Source organism: Podarcis filfolensis (assembly GCF_964270895.1).
Source record: "Podarcis filfolensis genome assembly, chromosome: 9".
NCBI classification, from domain to species: domain Eukaryota; kingdom Metazoa; phylum Chordata; class Lepidosauria; order Squamata; family Lacertidae; genus Podarcis; species Podarcis filfolensis.
The window spans coordinates 44309294-44326574 of record NC_139610.1 but is presented as its reverse complement, the minus strand read 5'-3'; positions in this window follow the sequence as shown (position 1 = coordinate 44326574).

The following is a 17281-nucleotide window of genomic DNA, read 5'->3' as shown; positions in this document are numbered from 1 at the left end:
AGGTGATTTTCTTAAAATACTTGTGAATCAAAATGCCAGTTATGTTTTGTAACTGATTATCTCCGGAATTCATTCGTACAGCAAGCTGAGAAAAATTGATGTACAATAAAATCTTGTGGAGTGAACCAAACATGTTATTAGCATCATGCTTACATCCATAGCCCCTCACAAACCTTCTCCATTATGGCCTGCTAATCAAAATGGGGCTACTAGCTGATAGCAAAACATAACTTAAAGTAAAAGAGATGTCGGTATATATCTTTGGTAGCAGCCATATGGATTATAGCCCAGTTCAGGCATTCTCCTAATCTGGGAATTCCACATTTATGGGACAGGATTTCAGCCTCATCCCAGTTGGCCTGCACATCTATCTAGGTGAGATGTCCAAGCTTCTTTTATGAAATATTTGTCACATTGCTCTGTCACGTACATATGAGAGAAAATCACCACATATTTCTCAGTTAAATATACAATGGTACCTCGGGTTACATACGCTTCAGGTTACAGACTCCGCTAACCCAGAAATAGTGCTTCAGGTTAAGAACTTTGCTTCAGGATGAGAACAGAAATTGTGCTCCAGCAGCGTGGCAGCAGCAGGAGGCCCCATTAGCTAAAGTGGTGCTTCAGGTTAAGAACAGTTTCAGGTTAAGTATGGACCTCTGGAACGAATTAAGTACTTAACCTGAGGTACCACTGTATATCTTTTTAGGCTGTAGACCACAGTACAAGACACCTTCTGACCGTGACCTCTTTGACTTCTTCTCAGGACAATATTTATTTATCAAGCACTTGCAATAAATGTACAGATGTTCTTTGGTTTTCTAAGCAATGGCTGTCACCCAGTTTCTCCAGTGTGCACTCACAGAACTTCCCACCTCCTGTTAATGGGAGGTGCTACTTATTCAATGGTATTAGACACATAGGTCATTCACTAGCATTAACTCAAATGGAGCAGGTCCTGTTGTCATTTCATACATGCATCCGAGCCCCTCATTTCCATTCTCCATTTAGTCCACTAGACTGGGATATTTGACTGCTAGCTAGCTAGCAACTTGCTCAGATACTAACTGCATTAGTTACAACAGCATTGCACTCCTGTATAGGATTTAAAAAAAAATCCAATTTGGATACCAGGAGCCTTTTCCAATTGGAAAAATTGCTACCTATGAAGAAGAGATAATCAATTAGCAGCAAGTAAAGGATAAAACATTTTAAGAAGCAAACAATCCACAGTAAATAAAACTTGCCCTTTCCCTGTGTGATTTTATTCGCTAAACATCTGAAAACATTTCCGCTCACAAGTTTGCTACAGCAATTTAAATTCTTTTTATCTGCCAAAGAGCAGCTGTGCATGGTTTTGTTTTGTGTAAAATCAGCATAAAAAACAAGAAATGAGTTCGCAAAGTATAAATAAAATGTTTTACTTTTGATGAAGGAGATGGTTTCCCTGGTCATCATAAAAGAGCTGGGAATGTGACTAAAGAAATATAGCATTTGTTTGTAAACTTTTGGGAGCAGCTGTATAATTGTACAGAAAGATTCCTACCTAAGCAGCAATAAGAATTTAGATTTCCATTCAATTTTGGAGAAAGGCAATAATGTTTTTCCCCACAGCATCACTCTTTTTTTATAATTTCAGAGCAACAAAATTCACTTAATTACATCAAAATTGAGGAAAAACTTGTTCCTGAAGCATAGGAAGCCTATATTTTGTTTAATATGAGGACATTGCTTCCTCTAAACAAATAAAAGTTACATTATTGCTAAGATATATTTTACGAAAAAATGTATCAGCTGCAGCAGCAAGGAGATTCAATAGTTCAGCAAAAAATAAAATAAAAAATAAGGCACGGTGATTCACACAACAACTTTAAGGTGGTTCAGAGTTAATTTTCGAACTTCCTGCCCATGAGGAGCGCAGAGTGGGTAGAGTCAGTCTAGAAGATTCTGTAGCAATGTTGGGGAGTGGTCAACAGTTCCTGGCAGTTTTTATCCTAGTCGTTTGCTAAGTGCCTTGGGTCCTTCACAAGTAGCTGTGTTTCTCTATGGATCTATTAACTTCACCCAATAGAGATAACAAACTTACTACAGTTTCTCTGATGCCTTAGCTGTAGAGGTAAGCAAAAAGTACCTAATCTTTCATGGGATTGTTGACACTCCTCAGCTCACTTCAGCTACTGATTTCCCTCTTGAACATTTAAGAAAAGCTGAGGAATTCACCTGAGTTTATTCAGAGATAGCTGTCCCAGGATATTGTAGCCATGATCTAATACTATAACCAGCAGAGGTAAGTCAGTCTATAATTTAAAAGTATTTTAGTTCTAAAGAGCCATTTGATTAGGAATATGTACAGTGGTACCTCGGGTTACAGATGCTTCAGGTTACAGATGCTTCAGGTTACAGACTCCACTAACCCAGAAATAGTACTTCAGGTTAAGAACTTTGCTTCAGGATGAAAACAGAAATCATGAGGCAGCGGCAGCGTGGCAGTGGGAGGCCCCATTAGCTAAAGTGGTACCTCAGGATAAGAAAAGTTTCAGGTTAAGAACGGACCTCCAGAACGAATTAAGTTCTTAACCTGAGGTACCACAGTAATTGTAAACACACACACACACACTACAGAAAGCAAAAAAAAAGGGTCCCCCTTCAACTGAAGGTATATATTGATCACAACATCTTTTTCTTCAAATTTAGAACTGCCACTTCAATCTTATTTACTTACAAAGGTTTATCAAAATATTCTTGGTCTTTCCATAATAAGGAAACAGCAAAGATGTTATAGAAAACTATTCATTTGGAACCTAGAACAAAGGGGCAGTGGCATAGCAAGGGTTGGCAGTGGTGTACCATGGGTTGCCAGTGCCTGGGGCTGCATGAGAGTGAGGGAAACGGATGGAGTACACATGCACATTCAACTGCCTAAGGGCATCCATGTCACCCAGGGCATCGCAGCCACAGAGAGATGGCTGGAGAGGTCACTACCTGGTTTGCATGGAGAAGCAATTTTCAACAGAGCCCAGCAATGGAAGCAGGCAGCTGTATTGAGGCAGCACCGGGTGATGAAATTTTGCATCCCTTAACAATTTTGCATCCAGGGCAACCACCTCTATGCCCCCCATGCTCCGCCACAGCAAAAGAGACATTTATTTTCAAGAGAAAGCATTCCAATTATATCTGTTATATTTCTTTATTTTATCTGAGGACAGAAACATAGCTTTTTGATTATGAACAATGAGTCCAACAATTTAAGTAAAGCTTCTGTATATTAAGTCTTCTGTATATTAGATTTGACACAATACTTTCAAAGGACTTACAAATGGCAGACTTTTCTGAACCCATCTTCCCAATGTTGGCCAGATATCTAACCCTGAAGCTATTCTTTTAAAGGTGAAATCCAGAACTCATTTACTCCTGAGCAATTTCATTAACTCAACTGAGTTATTTTTGAAATAAATGGATCATACATTGCAGCCATATTACCTTATTAAATTCAAATCGGTCCCATGTTAGTGAGCATACATTTCAAGATGGAGGTGCAGCCAACAAAAAATTTAGTTGCCACGTCTTTCTTTCATCTAAAGAGGCAATGATTGTGTGGTACATGTTATTAACGATTTTCATATAGTTTTGGTAGATTGCACTCTAATAAGAGAAAATAAAAAAATCCTCCCAAACCTCCTTGATTTTAATGGCTGTTTCAATAGTATTCACCCTGAGGGCTACTGGAATGTTTCCTGTATCTTCAAGTTGTGGGCCATTTGGCCATGTTTAATAAGCTGGTGTGTACAGTAACTTGCTTTGCCCACTGGCACTGTGACAACTTATTCATTTTGAATTGAAATGTATCCATGCCTGCTGCCATAAAACAAATTGTGTTTGAGAGAACAGCGCAACGATCCAAATCACTTGGACCTTATTCAGACAGTTGCTGAGTGGATCAGGCTGCAGGTACACATTTTCTAGGTCTGAAAACCATGTTGCCTAATTACAGTAGAATAATTCTGGTGCCATGTGTTTATGTATTGTAATCAAATTACATGATGCCATGATTTAGTGAGGAAGCAAAATCCAATAACCCTGCAATGTCAGTGTGAGGAACCCGTTCAGAGATCTATTTACCCACAATTAGTTATTCAAAAGCTCTTGGATTTTATTCAGGGCATATTCTCTGATGTTTATTTATTTATGGCACTTGACACAGCAGTGTTTGAATGCCAGGTGAAAATTAGTGAGGCATTCTTCACAATCAGTGATGTTGTGAGAAGGGAAGTAACACTCAAGACTGCTGTGAAGAACAGGATAATGTGGGCAAATAACAGTTAAGTGCTTTGACCAGTGCAATGCAAGTGGTATATGAGGATCTAGGAATTCTTCTGCTAACTCTCACTTCTGTGACCTTGAACTTAATTTCAGAAATCTAGTAGGCTACATCCTTGCTTTTCTATTTGCACAGTGGATAGGTTTTTTGTGGGGGTTTTTAAAACTTTTATCAAAGCTCCCTTGATAAAAATGTGTCCTAAAGAGAAGGAATGCAAGCATCCAAATTAGATCATTCTTGTTTTTACTTTGCAACTGCTAAGACTGATTCGCCACTATTGTGGAGAAACAGGCATGAATTTGCACTACATTTCAAAGTACATCAAACAACAAACTGCTCATCTGTGTATATAACAGGCTTTACCAACTTGGTGCTCTCAACCATGCTGGCTGGGGCTGATGAGAGCTGTAGTCCCAAGTCCCAAGCGGCCACCAATTTGGGGAAAGCTGTACTGAGATACCACACTGTTTAAATGCCCAATACATAATCCTTTACCTACAGTTAATCACAATGTTATTAATGCTGCTTGGGTTTTAATGCACAGAGTATGAAACCTTCATTGTGCCAAGTATTTTACAACTTTATCATGTTCGGTGTCACAACAACCCAAATATGTAGGTTACAACCCAAAATCTGCTCCCAAAGCAGATTTGGAGGGATCATGGGGAGAAAGGATGGAGAGAGTTCTGCTGTACTCATGGAAGTTGTTTCACTCATGCAATCATTTAGTTGGATGCAACCCTATGTTGCATGTATTATTTGCCCCTATTCACAGGAAAAATTCAACTAGTGGTACCCAGGCAAAACTGCTTGTAGATAAGGAAATGTTTCCTGAATAGATATGTTCAATATTTGCAACTGGTTGCAATACAGCAACCATGACTAATTTTTCATATTATGAGGCCCTTAACATTGCTCTGTTAACAAATTAATTTTCCTATTGTTAGGATTAGAAATACATTTTCCTTCAGTAATGATACGGAATAATGCAAAGTTATTCTCTCTCTGATACAAGATCACAGTTTACTTCCCGTGTGATTAATTTTCAGCCACATGTATTATGAGGTTAGAGTGTCTAGCGCAGGAAAATAAAACATGGCTTTTACTATTGATTTTAAGGATAGTATACTGGTGTCTACATATAAAAGGAGATAAGCACCTGAGCTGTATGAATTATTATGCTAACCTTAAACAGTTGAATAAATCTATTTTTTAAAAAAACAACAGAGACACAGAGAAATGCCAGAGGAGAAATGCCTACAGTGCTACCTGTTTGTGTGTATTTATATATAGTTTTTCAATACATAAAATGTTCATACAGTGTACAGCAATATTGCAATGGTTTCACTTTGTTTTTTAAAAAAAATTCTAACAACTGCGCATGGCATATTACATACTTCAGCACATGGGGTATATCATATATAAAATAATGAACATGAGAGTCAATAACCTTAGCAGACCTGAATGGGTTGAACAATCTAATAGCATTTAACAGGATATTGAGCCAACATGTTCTTCTGTGTAAAGTTTGCTGACTCTAGAGAGTTTCAGTGAAGAATCAATTGGGCCTTCCTGATGCTAGTACTATATGGGCTGATTTACGTTATCCTTTGCTAAAGAATGTCTCTAGGACACTGTGTGAGCATCTTCCGAACATTGTGATTGCACCATAAACATCAAATAAAATACTCTGATTTACCTCATTTGCTCTCATTTAGGAAAATGTAGGTCTATATCGATGCAGTTAGACAGCAGTTTAATGCCACTAATAATGAAAAGCCAAAATTAAAACAGTAGACAGAAAATGGAAGGTATGGGAAGTCAAATGTGCAAATGCAACATAAATGAAGGAAAGTTAGCAGATCATTAGAGGTTTTAAATGTCTCCTAGATCTAACTGCATTGAGCTGTTAGATTTCATTGGCCTCCAAGTTAATGTGAAATCTCTTTTATGTATAGCCATCTCAAAGCCAATCTACATAGTTGGTGATCAATTAAGACACACTAGCCTTAGACGAGTATTAGATCCAGCAGGATAGAGATTCAATTATGCAAGCAGACATTTTGATATCCACTGAGAAACATTACTTAGTCTGCACATTTAAAACACTACCTCCAATATAGGTAAACCCAAATGTCGCCTATATGGAACAAAGATCCTGGCACAGACAGACAGGCCACTCTATACCACCAAGGCAGAATTGGACACCATGAGTCAGAGGATGCTTTTTATTTCTACAGTACCATCCAGGCAGCACTAATGTTTGGGCTACTGTCCTACATCCTTTTTAAGAATACAAGGATGAATAAACAGAAATGCCAATAGCTTGAATAAGATGTACCTATCAGCCCATCTCCAAAAACCTGCAAAGCCTTGCTACCCTGCCAGTTTGTGGCAAAGAAGCAGAAACCTTAGCTCCCAGACAGTGTTTTCTGCTGAGCACTTAGTTTGGCCCTGGAATTGTTCTTTGACATGACATGCCAACACCAACAAAAGAAGAATATGCTTAAAAAACAAATTATTTCCTTTGATTCTAAGCCATTCAAATAAAAAACCCATAAGACTGTGTTTGTGTTTTCCATTCTGTACAACCATACAGTAGCCTGTATAATTCTTTCAAGAGACCTGCCTGTCAGCAAAGAGGTCAACTTATTTCCTATTTTTGTTTGTAGAAGCAGAATGGTTATAAATGGCATTTCTCAGCTCCCTCCCTAGCAGTAGTCTTCTCCCTCGTTGTGCATAATATTATCAAGTCCATAAAGTGTAAAAAAAGGGGGGAAGCATATTCTTTTACGAATATCATTACTTTCGTTAAGAATTAGTGCTTTCAGTAAGAATTAGTGATCTATTTCTTCTCTATCTTATTTCAAAGCTTTGATGTTTGAGCTTAAATGGAGTGCACTTTCATCTTGACAGTTAGTAAAATAAAGATTTCAAACATTTTAAAATTCTGAAGTAATTTTTCTAAATTGGGCATTCATTTTTTTGTGATCACATCAAGCATACACTTATTCTTTTCCCACAGTACCACTCCATACTTTCAAATGCACAGAGTGGAACAAGGCATCATGGGAAACACAAGAGTGCTGCCAGGAAGGGCTGGCTGTGTCAAAGTCTTGTTCATCTAACATGTCAGGACATAGTTTGTTTTCTCACCTGCATGCCACATCATGGTTTATCCTGGTGAAGAGAAAGAAATCCATGGCATCAGGATGTCATAAGAAATGCACATCATGATGTCATCATAATCCAATGCTTCTATCTTTTATGGATAATTCGTACTGCAGACTGAGCTGTTTTCCCCAAAATAAATAACTAAAATGCCCATCCCAATTCATATTTTGGTACCCTACCACACAGTGAATATTAATGTCATCATGAGCATAACAGGTTCTGGATGCCTCCTCTTTCTGCAATTTCTTGAACCATCACCTTAACTTTCATCTAAACTGGTAACAGAAGAGATGCTGGATGAGGCTTTCCACCTTCATGCATTGTTTACTACCATGGCAGCACACCAGGTAGCTGGTCATTTGGACATGTAGTTTTCCAAGGCATGCTATGGACAACTACCCCCCTGTAAGCTATACATTGCTGTGCACATATTCTAGCTGCAAGTAGCCCTGAGATGCCTACTTTCCAGATCATTTGCATCTACACTAATTACATTTCCCATGTTCCTTGGTACCTGAAACACAACAACTGCATCATTGCAAGATGCTGGGGGTGCAGAATAATTTTGGGGATTGTTATTGAATTGTAATTACACTGTTGGTTATTGGGATTGCTCCCAGTGAACACAACACAAATTACCATCTATCAAAGCCTTTAGGTGACCTCTGCTTCACACCACAATTCTGTCTTGTCTAATTCTCTTTTTAGCTAACTTGTCATAGGTCTGAGAAGTAGAATTTGCCCCAGTACTTTCTCTTTAGGCTATTAAAACCTTGTTACTCATGAGATTCAATGCCTTTTATTTTTGTTGAATCAGCATCTTGGAAGCTTGTCTTTGTGGGAGGAATTTAGTTCTTGCCAAGGGATCTTTGTCTATATTGTATATGGAATCTGCTCATGTGAGTAATGGAATCACCCACTGGCACATTCTCAGCAAGCTGTAGGATCCAATGCTCCCATTGCACTGACTGATTTCCAAATAGTTCAGCCATTGTAGGAACAGTGTCTTTCAAGATCATATAAAAAAAGATTGACAGCATTAATAATTGTCGTCAAATAGTGCAGGCATCCATTGATTCTTGGAATGTTAGCCTGAGGCTTCCCAGTTTGACTAGGCTAGTGTCAGGTTTTATTTGTTATTTTTGAAAGGGCAGCACTATGATAGATAGATATAGATGATAGATAGATAGATGATAGATAGATAGATAGACAGACAGACGGACAGACAACAAATTTTATCTGAACATAAAAACATCCTTGGGCTTTATTTTCATACATCATGCGTATGGTGTATGAAATATTTCATGAGTGGCATTTATTATCTATATTTATTTAATCGATATAGATGTTGCTTTATATATATTTATAATAAGTTCCTAAAGCTCTGACCACACAATCATTACTTCTGGGATATGGAAACAAAGGCAACAAAGATCCTTATGAATCTCTGCAAGCAGCTCCAAGTCTGTCTGCTGAACCCAATCATTCTCTCAGGGGAGGAGGATGTGGCAAATGCAGTCCCCTCCATATGGGGAAGGAACAGAATCATTGAGGTTTCAGATGAAAAGAATTTCACAAGATTGGCGCAGCACAATTTCCTCATGCTGCAGGAACATACTATTTCATGAACTTATCTTTAAAGATGGATTCTTTAAAGTTAGAATAGTAGGTAGTTCACCAAAATTCCAATTAATTAGGCAATGAATTAATTGCATGGGGCTATGGGGATCTGGATGTGTCAGAGATGACTCTTTGCTTACTCTTGTTAGCTGTACCAGGCTCCCCTGGCCACAAGCATCGTTTTATGACCACAGATCCCACCCTGAACCTGTCACATGCAGATAGGCAGGGGGCCATTGGTGGTATTACTGCCAGTAAGCCCTGAAGATGGTTCTGAAATTTGGCTTTCCAAGGGTAGAGTGGGGACAGGGCTGAGATGAGCTACACCATGGTCTGCTGGATCCTGTGTAACTCAGAGCCTAGATCAGGCACAGGGATTGGGCCTTCCCATCGTCCATTGACATGAGCAGCCAGGCTGAGGATACCATGGTAGCAACACTGGGAAGTTAGGATAGCTCTGCTATCCAACCACTCACCATAGAGATTCTTCCACTATACAGCCTGATGAATTTGCATTATTGGGATGAAGCCATAACTGTTTTAAAATGATGGGTTGCTTTGTTATGCAAAATTCAAAGAAGCACATGTAGCACGACACATTCTAGTTCAGAGTAATTGTCCACAAACAGCAGGAGAAAAGACTGGCTTGGGTTCTATGGTTAACATTGTGGCAGAGGCAGGGGGAGTGAGGAAGCTTATGAGAATAGATTATTTGTGTTTTCAATGTCTTGAGGCAATTCATTCACTTTTAAAGTGATGCAGAATGTGTTAGAAGCACCCATGGAGGTAATTTATGTCCACAGTGTGAAACCGAATGCACCACATACACTCAGATGTTTAACTGAAGCTTAAGTATTTATTGGGTCTGAATTGCTTGTTTCAAAGAGAAGAGAAAGAAGTCTAGAAATAACTAGAAATCTAACAATCCTATGTTCACGCCAAATAAAATTAGCTGCCGAAGTTCAGCACAAAGATTTATAGGAGTAAGCCTTGAAAGGCTTGACAAAGCATCAATCTGTGGTTGAGCTGAATTTTGGTGCTCTAATAAATCCAAAAGTAAATCCAGCATTTTGTTCAGGCCACAGAGGGAGCAACAGATAACTTCACTTTTCAAGAGCTAGAGCTAGCTGATATTTGGGAAACCATTTCACCAAATTTCTCCAGGAAGTGAAATTATCCAACAATTTTTTACTGAAAGGGCTGACCATTATGCGTGGAAGCAGCATAGCTCTATTCTTTCCTTTCTTGATTCTTTTACCTGCTGCTGCAGGTGGCAACCAAAGGAACTTTGTTTCTTCTACAATACCTGTGACCTAGCATTGTTTTGGTGCATTTTGTGGAGACGGGATTGGCAGCCATGACAAAAATATGACACAGAATATTAAGAGAAAATTCTGTAAAAAAACCCAAACCTGACTCTCTTTTTTTCAGAAGAGTGATCAGACACGGTCATGCAGGTTTGCCAAGCATGCAGAGCCACTGCACACCAATTGGAACTTACACAGTAGGCTTTCTGTTCAAACAATCATTCACAATGTGTAGGGGCTAAAAGTGTGGTCCCTCTCCAGGAAGACCTGGTAGCATCCGACATGTGAGAAGTCAGTGACTAGTGCTTTTGCCTGAAGAATAATTTTAGAACACCTAACTACAGGCTGGAATGTAATATAGGATTGTGCTTTTTTTTTTTTTTTTTGTAAAAGCATGGCACAAATTACATAAAGCAAAACTTTTAAAACTGAAAATACAAGCTATTGGGGACTATTGGGGACCTTTAAAGAGAAGCAAAAATTGCCAAATAATAAATGAGAAAAGCAGATGTGATTGGCATCTGCTGAAGTTATCAGCAGTAATAAATTCCGATTTAAGTATTCAAAGTACAAACTCTCTCCGCCCCATTCCCATGTTTTTCATTGTCCTCTAAGAGATATAAAATATATCAGCACCCTTTTAGCTAATATATCTATGTGATTTTGTGTTAGATATAGATAGAAAGAAGGACAGATGCTTACATAAAATAAGCTGTATGGACATGGTAACAAAACAATTAAGGGCTCACAGAAACTTCTTTTAGGAAAGGTTAAGCATTTTTTCTTCTGAAACACTTGGTAATTCTTAGAAAGTCTTCTATTTCCTACAGTGAATAATAGACAGTCTTACCAGTTGGCACCTGAACTCACTTCCTAGCAGAATAATGCTGGCTATAGCTCTCTGTCAAAAGCTAGTCATCTTTCAGGTGTTGCCTTTGTTCGTATACTTCTAGTGCTGAGAATGGCAGGGAAACAATAAGGCCAGCAGGAAAAGGCTAGGAAATAGGAAAGGAATTCCAGCAGCACAGTGGGTTGAGTGTGTGCTCCAATTCAGTGTTAAACATAGGATTTTCCTATGTTTCCTTTCCACTTTACTGGTGGAAAGGGACAGAGCAATAAGTGTGGATGAGCCCTAAGTTCATCTCCCTGACTAGGTAAAGGTAAAGGTAAAGGACCCCTGGATGGTGAAGTCCAGTCAAAGGTGACTATGGAGTTGCGGCGCTCATTTCGCTTTCAGGCTGAGGGAGCTGGCGTTTGTCCACAGACAGCTTTCCGGGTCATGTGGGCAGCATGACTAAACTGCTTCTGGCGCAATGGGACACCGTGACAGAAACCAGAGTGCACAGAAACGCCATTTACCTTCCAGCTGGAGCGGTACCTATTTATCTACTTGCACTGGCATGCTTTCAAACTGCTAGGTTGGCAGAAGCTGGGACCAAGCAATGAGAGCTCACCCCATTGTTGGGATTCGAACTGCCGACCTCCCGATCAGCAAGCCCAAGAGGCTCAGTGGTTTAGACCACAGCACCACCCATGTCCCTATCTTCCCAACTACAGCCATAACTCTTTTACTTAGTTCCACGTATTTTCCTTATATAAGTTTAACAAAAGAAAACTCTTGCAGTTACCATATTGTTTCAAAAAATCAACATGCCTCCTTGAATTTAGACATAGTCTTTTAGTTTCTATACTAGTCAATCTGCCAGAGTCTTTATCCGGTTTACTACAGGGGACATACTTATTTCCTGGTTGTGATTGAATCCAGGGGAACGTAAGTCAGTTCAGAGACGAGGTGGAACAATATTTACATTTTGCTTTTCCTACATGTTCCCTTTTTCACAGAGTTAAAAAAAAGGACATCCTTAATTTGTAACCTAGGAACCAGGCCTCAATGAAAGGTCTGTGGGATAGAGAATAACTGACAGAACACAGTAGGGGATATTTGCCAGATAGTTGTGGAACTAGATGGGTAAATTGGGCTCTGTCAGCACTCCACAAGACAAAAAGCCAGGAGAATAAGACGGTAATGTTTAAGTCTATTATTTTATTATTTATTGAGCTTATATACCGCCCTATACCCTAGGGTCTCAGAGCGTTTCACAGAATAAAATCAAGATATAAAACCACAAAATGCCTAATGAAAACAACAACAACAACTCTAACAGTAGTTAGGCTCTCTCTGTCCAGACAGGAGCGTAACTGGGCCACCAGCCAAAGCTGATGGAAGGCACTTTTGTCTTTGTTTGGTGATGCAGAAGCGGCCACCCCAGCATTCACCTGAATAAATTGCAGTAATAAAGTAAACCTCAAGTTTCTTCCTCTTGCCATATTGACTAACCTAGACGATTCTTAATTGACTATATAATTATGAGACTTTACCTTTTGTGATAATAGTATGGTTGATACATTCTCTTGACTGCGCCCTGCTACCTCATAGTAGAGGGTGAGTAATAAATCTAATAGCAGACAACAATGGTAGCAGTCTTTCTTTTAATGCTACCCTGTATTTATATTATTCTTATTCTTATTTATTGAATATATATACTGCCCTATACTCGGAGGTTTCAGGGCAGTTCACATAATAAAATTCTAATGGCTATTCTGTATTTGAGTGCATGGTAATTTCTAGGCATATAATGCCTGGCTGCAGCTTCTTCCCACTCTTCGTGTTTCCACAGAATGCAGTGAATGTTCAATAGTCAAATGCTAAACCTGTGAAGTAGTCCTTACTATGATCTGATAATGCTAACACCTAAATGGTTGGCTTCCAGACATTGCTGGGCTCTAGTTCTCATCATCCTGTGTCATTGACTGTGCTGGCTGAGGCTGATAGGAGTCCAACAACATCTCAATTCCTGCTTTAAGATTTAAATTCTCCTAAAAGGAGAAATATTGAAGGCCCAAATGCAGACAATTCCAACAAGAAAGAAAAGTGGAGGGCATCTAAGGAAACTGGCGTGGCTGCATGAGGAGCTTACAAATGAGCAGAGAGTTAAGAAGAGCCTGTATAAGAAATGGGAAATCATAACAGGTGCCAGGGGAAAGTCAGGCTGACTACAGCTCAGAACAGATAATTCAACAGACTGTGAGCATTTAGAAAAGGATGCTGTGATTACTAAGACCCAGCATGGGTTTCGGAGAAACAAGTCATGCCAGACCAATCTGACAGAATTACAAACTTAGTGGATCAGGGAAATGTTGTGTACATAGTGTATCTTGATTTCAGTAAGACTTTTGACAAAGTACCCCATGATATTCTCACAAAGAAACTGTTAAAATATAAGTCGAACAAGGTAACTGTTAGATGAATTTGTAGCTTGTTGACTGGCCCAACCCAAAGAGTACTCATTAATGGTCCCTCATCATCCTGGAAAAAAGTGACAAGTGGGGTGCCACAGGGTTCTGTACTGGGCCCCTTGTTGTTCAACATCTTTATAAATTACTTGGATGAAGGAATTGAGGGGATGCTCATCAAATTTGCAGATGACACCAAACTGGGAGGGGTAGCTAATGCCACAGAAGACAGAATCAGAATTCAAAATGAGCTTAACAAATTGTAGAACTGTTCGCAAGCTAACAAAATGAATTTCAATAGGGACAAATGTAAGGTTCTTCACTTAGACAGGAAGAACCAGGTGTACAAATATAGGATGGGGGACCGGGCAATGGGGAAGCCAGAAAAGGGGACCTGGCAATGGTGGCATGTCACACCCCCACCACTACTGCCACCCATTTTTTTAGGAGAGTGGACTTTATGTTAAGGAAAATATGGATAACATCAGTACTGTTCTGAAAGTTGTAGCTTTGGTGCTGTTGTTTTTCCCCCCTGTGCTTCAGGAGAGAAAGTAATGAGTATCCTGACTTGGAATATATTTCTAGAGCATGACTATTGCTGAGATTCATTCACCTCTCTTTTACATAAATACTATGCTGACTAAAATATTCTAGTCATTGGACTTGTGGAATTTATTCCATTGAGGCTACGGTTCCATGAATCCTACCCATGTTTACTGGGATATAAATTGTTTTCTATGACACTCTTTTTTGAGTAAGATGTGGAACTGGATTTTTATTTTCTTTTTCCCTCTAATGCTAAAAAGGCATAGAACCTAGTGACACCTTAAGGACTAAAAGCCTAATGCTGACACTACACTGCATTTTCTCTTCATTTCAGAGATGGGTCATTTTCCCCCAGTACCTGCCGATCTCTACTTTTAATCAGATCTCATTTCTGTACAATTATCATTTCAGGCTTGTGTTGATTGCTTTTGCTAAGCATAATGAGTAAAAAGAAACACTATCTCATTGTGAAGAATATTGGATTGGTTGGTGTAATAGACACAGTTGCTATTTTTTCCTTGCTCTTTGAAAAGTTAATTTTCTCTTTCATCAAATAACTAGCGGACTACTAATAGCATATAAGGTTTTAGAGGGATTTGCATTAAAGAATGTAGCTGAGTGCCTTATCTGCTTTTGGAACCAAAGTGACATATGGATGTTCTTTTACTATTAAAACCTTAGGCAACGTCTAACACACTTGCTGAAAATTGCCTTGGGCTGGTTTTAAGTGCACAGAATAGCAATGTACCTCATGCATCAAACACATCTACAGGTCACTGTTTATTCAGTTATTTCAGCTGTAAGGGGCTTGAGACATGAAAACTGTGAAGAAATAAATTGTTTGGATACCAGTGAGGGTTGATGTGCCACCCTGTTAATGTCAAATACGAAATGCTACTACACTAGACCACACAAATGTAGCTTTAGAAACAACATTTTACAAACAGCTGAAATGCATTCAGTGCAATCATTGTATTCACACAATGAAAATCCACTTTTAGCTCCTGCCTCAAAGGGCTGTGTGTGTGCGTGATGGTGTACAGCAAATTCTGCAAAAGTGCAGAAATCCAGCAATATTGGAATGAAGTATTGTGTCATAAAGCATTACAGCTGGGAAAGACGGTAAGATCTGACAACCTCAGCAGAGTGTGTAGGAAGAAATTGTGTGGGTTGAGTGATTGACATGGCTCCTTTCTGTGCCCAACGTTGCCAGCCCCTGGTCCTGTGGGTGAAAGATAATGGTTTTGTGTTTGTTTTGTTAGCATTCCTTTTTCATCCCAGCTTGTAAAAGCAACTCATGAAGCCTTCGGATAAGGCAACTAGAACCTTTTCATATGTATAATACTGCTCTGATCCATTGAGATAAGATAGGCAAGTATGAATAACAAATATTAAGGGAAAGTATCATTTATTTCTTTATCGAAGCACATAAAATGAATCCTGAACTTTATTAGAAAACAATGCCCTTTATTTATTGAACAGGCAGGACTAGGTGACATATGATGTTAACAACTAGAATCACACATGGAGATTTTAATTAAGAGCAAAAGCTATTTGGCAAGACTAATTTGAAAAGCAAAGATTAGCACAACTTGCTAGAGTTCAACATTGGCTTTGCACTGGCGTTTAAAAGAATCCCTGTATGCATTATAGAAGGAACAGTTGCGGAGGCGAAAGCCATAGCTGTGTGCTCTGTGCTATGTTTCACAGCTAAACAGACACATGATTTCTTATGAAAAATATCTGGTAATCTCAAACACTGAGCTGTGAAGTGAACTAATTAAATGCTTCATGTTGCACTAACTAATTCCTAAAACTATTCCCCAAGTATTAGTAGAGCACTTGGCAGGAAGATGGATAATCTAAACTGGGCACAGTATTTGTTTTATCTTAAGGCTGCATAAAGAAAGACACTAATGAGCAATTCAGCTGAATGTGAAATTATACATTTGTTTCAGAGGCACGGTTTTTTACAAAACAAAATAATCACAAAGAAAATTATGATAGCAGAGCTTCATGTTGCCAAACAAATTTCTTGAATCTATAATTTAGGGGTTATAAAATCATGATAGAACCCCCCCCCCCCCACACACAGACTCCCTCCATGTGCTAGCAGAGCTCAGAGATGCAGACATCTGAGTAGAGTTTTCACGCATTTCATTGAAAACACTTAAGGTGTATCTACATATTGACAAATGTTTCTGTGTACTCTTGTTGATTTGTACAGCTCAACTATTGTGTACAATCAGCGACTATTATATGTAAAGAACAATACAAGCATACAACTCTTTCTGTACACAACTACACAGACTGAAGACTCGTTGAATTTAATATGTGAACACTCCTGCAATGACATTGAGACAGGTCATTAAATCCCCCTTAGTGAACTACCATAACTTCCAGAACAACGTTCTTTTTCTGAATGTGTGATCTGGATGCAAGATAAAAAGAAGCAGAGGAAAAAATTATGTTGTTCCAGAGCCTCTCAGTGCTCAAAAGCATTAAGGTGCCACAAGAAGCTGGAAGGCATGGAGGCATTTCAAGTCTACCCTTACCCAACCTCCATCAAACTGGCACAAAAAATGTGGAGTATTGCCTTCCTCCAGCCATCTTGATTGTTATTCAGTGGACATTCTGCCAATTACAATGAAAAAGAAATAAATTTCCGCTTCAGGGTGACTCAGTCTGGGAACTGTAGCTCTGTGAGGGTAATAGAGTCTTCTAACATTCTCAGTACCCTTAACAAACTGCAGTTCCCAAGATTCTCCACGGAAAGCTGTGACTGTCTAGAGTGGTATGCTTAAATACATAGTGCTATGCTTTAAATGCATAGTGCTGATGGGACCTCAATGTTCAAATGACAGTTCTTTGCAACCTTTTCACAAGGTAACTTGGATTTTCTCAGTTTGATTTCCCATTTTAATCGCTGTCACTTTGGTATCTGCAGTCAATCTCCATTGCCAACTTTAGACAGCTCCCCAGTCATTATACTTCTGCAGACCTCAGTGGCTAGTCCATTGAA